The sequence below is a fragment of the Musa acuminata genome, chromosome BXJ1-11, assembly GCF_036884655.1.
Source record: "Musa acuminata AAA Group cultivar baxijiao chromosome BXJ1-11, Cavendish_Baxijiao_AAA, whole genome shotgun sequence".
NCBI lineage: Eukaryota > Viridiplantae > Streptophyta > Magnoliopsida > Zingiberales > Musaceae > Musa > Musa acuminata.
Window position 1 is genome coordinate 22,003,475 of NC_088337.1, and position 3,938 is coordinate 22,007,412.

Genomic DNA, 3,938 nt, shown 5'->3' on the forward strand with positions numbered 1-3,938 from the left:
AAATATCAACAGATAAGGTCTGATTTTGGTAAATATAACATCAATTTATATCGAGCTATTTGAAGCTACAACACTTCAAATTAGAATGAATCTTGATAATGAACGTCTAAGCCTCTTCGCTAATTGCCACCTTGAACCCCAAGTAATGTAACATGGTCTATTGTCAAAGATATGTATAGTTTATTCATGTGACGTATGGTATGACCTACTATGTAGCTGATGTTGATGTTTATGGAATGGTGCGTAAGATTCCAAAATGGCATGTGAAAATGTACTATAATTTTTTGAGGGCTAATTAAGTCCTTAGATCTACATTTTAATTTTTAAATTTAAAAAATTTATATTGAAATCAAAGTGAGATAATTAATCCTATTTATTCTAACGTAGGATTGATATATAGAAAAAAGATAATTTTAATATCTCAATTATATTTTCTTTTTACCTAAAACTACTCCCACTACTGCCCTAGTCATCCATTGTCATCGCAGGCGAGTTTTTTGTTGCTGCCTATATCAGCCTAAGCTACATCATCCTTGGGGTCTTCTGGTTCCATCCGCCTCGACATAAGCTCAAGAAAAAGTCACGATGATAGAGACTATGTTGTGAGTTCATGGTTGAGCCCATGGACCTCTGATCCATGTCCTTCTTGGCACGAGCAATGTGCACCAAAGATTGTCTTAAGGGAGGGGCATGATAGTGGATCATCGATATCTTTATCTTCAAGCTTCTCTACAATGTGATGCCCTTCAAGGTTCTTGGCAATGATATAATATTGGTCAACACCACGGCTCGAGCACTGATCTCATCGCAGGACTACTAGTGAAGGTCTTGGATCACTTGTTGGGATCCATGATCTGGTGCGATAGTGATTAGGTGTTGGGAAATTCTTCAGGGTGATATCACATGCGCAGCGGAAGAACAAAAAAATAAAATCTCCAATTCCCAAATATATGTTCGTCGTCATGCGAAGATTAGCACGTAAAAATTCGCAAAACTTAAAACTGCGTATAGAATAGATTATGTTACCTAGAGAGATTGTATATCCCTAGGTCATGCAGATCTCTAGGAGAGGGTGAAGAAGGTCAAGTGTTCTTCTCTCTAGCGGTGATCCACACAATAAGGTTGTGACGACACTCCTTAAAACTCCAAGCCTATTCTAAGGTGGAGAGGGGGAGGAGAATAAGAGAGGCAAGCAAAGGCTCCAACCTATGAACCATTGAATCCCTCCTATTTATACAGGTCCCCTATCAACTAATCCTAATCGATCCTCCCCTATTGGGTATTGTATCTCCATCCAACTACCCAAACCTCTTAGATTAGTGGATCTCTATCCAATAATCTCTCATGGGCTTTTATTGGATCTCATCCATAAGATACAATAATTCATGGGCTTATTGGATATCCAATAAAATAGGGGCTCTAATGAATATCTCATATCCGAACCTCTACTCATCGCAATGCCTACCATGTGTGACCCTCTAGGCCCAATATCGAGCTGACCGTGAGTCATACCTATCAGAACTCCTTCTGGCTCAGTGAATTATTATTTCCATAATAATTCACTCGACTCATCGACTACGGATGTACTAGGCCACTACGCTGCAGTCCCCAGACGATACAGGGGAATCTAATATATTTGACATGTCTGTCCTTAGTTATCGTAAACATATAGTCCCTCGTCCATCTAATATCATAGAGATCGTATACCGGGTATATTGCTATCAGACACATACGGTTTCTACTCGAGTCTCGCTCTAATCGGATTCTCCTAGAGAACTCTTTCTCTCTCAATCCGAATGACCCTAGCTAGGGATTTGTTTCAGTAAGAATATATGGGGCATTCCTCTTATGACACAGAGAGTGGATGATCCTCTATCGACACTCAATGACCCTCGTAAGGTTGACTACCACTCCCGAAGATCGGCTATGCTATATCTGGGACATCCAAACCTATAAATTTGGTACCATAGAGTAGAGCACTCATACAGGATATCCTTGGTGTCTCAAGTCTAAGGACTAGATACACTACTAGAATCACAAAATCACTGTATGACAATAAGAAATCACAACCATCCAACATTCCGTAAGCGGATCAATTAGTGAACTCATTCTCCAATGAGCACATGTACTGTATCCCTAGTGTCCCCATAGGAGCAGCTATGAGACCAACTGCATCCATCATATGGACGAGTATATAGCACACTAATCTATCCGATCATCTCGATGTCCCTCTCGAGTAACCTATAATCGGAATTATTTAGGATTTATGTTTAAAGATGAATTGATCTCATTATTATGATCTGATTCCCATTACACAAATCCAAGGATATCACTATATATATATATATATATATATATATATATATATATATATATATATATATATATATATATATATATATATATATATATATATAATGATAAATGTTAAAATATAATAAGTTAATCACCTATGTGTCAGCTAGCAATCTCCCACTTGACCTAAAGTTAATCACCTATGTGTCAGATCCCCATCAGACTCTTGTGTCACTTAAAGACAATATGAGACAATGGCTTTTCTGTACTTAAGGATACACTTCACTGCTTTCTAGTACTCCCCACTTCTGATGTGGGACTAATGGGATGTTACATTATCCCCAACTCAATTGCTTTCTAGTACTCCCCACTTCTGATGTGGGACTAATGGGATGTTACATTATCCCCAACTCAATTAGCTTGACGTCCTCGTCAAGGCCCGACATAACCCAGATGTGGGACTAATGAGATATTACATATCCTATCCATGTTCACCATTTCTTTAGGAGTCTTTGGGGACATACTCCTAGAAAGTGATATCCCATGTCTCATCAGTATGAGACTTCTCTTAGAATTTTTCATGTCAAACCTTTTGACAATGGTGTCTATGTACCATGATTGGGAGAAGTCAATCATCCTCTTGGATCTATCTCTATAAATCGGAATCCCCAAGATATAGGATGCTTCCCCTAAGTGTCTAGATAACAAGTCTTTACTATGGATAGTATTTCTATATCATTCCCAATTATCAGGAAGTCATCCACATATAACACCAAAAAGATGATAGCGCGCTCCCACTTACCTTCCTGTACATAAAGGCTTATCTTCATTCTTAACAAAGTCATAAGATATGATTTCCTCATCAAATCTTATATTCCAACTTTGGGAAGCTTGCTTTAGTTCATAAATGGATCTAAGCAACCTACACACTTTATCTGGGTAGTCCTTAGACACGAATCCCTCGGGTTGTATCATATACACCTCATCTTCGAGGTTCCCATTGAGGAATGTAGTTTTCATATCTATCTATCAGATCCCATAATCATAGTGTATTGCAATAGCCAATAGAATTTAGATAGATTTTAATATTGCTATGGGTGAGAAGGTTTCGCCATAGTCAACACATTGCCTTTAACGATACCCCTTAGCCACTATCTTTACTTTATAGGTCTCTATCTTTTCATCTACTCCGATCTTTTTCTTAAAGATCCACTTGCAACCGATGGGTACAATACCCTCAGGCGCATCAACTAGGTTCTAAACATTGTTGGAGTACATGGAATCCAGCTCAGAATTCATGACTTCTTACCACTTCCTAGAGTCTATACTCATAATAATCTCCTCGTAGGTTTGAAGATCAATATTCTCAACATCCTCTCCTCTAATATGTCCCACATATCACTCAAGAGGATGAGATATTCTATCGGACCTACGTAAGATTGCAGCTTCAAATCTTAACAATCTTAAGATCGGGCTTCTTCCCTTTTCATATCTCATATGGTGTAGATACTACTGACTTAGTTGGAACTCTGTTCAAAAGGTAAGCTGCGATCTCTATAGCATATCCCTAGAATGAGATGGGTAGGTCAGTGAAACTCATCATGGACCGTACCATATCTAATAATGAAATAGGAATAACCACC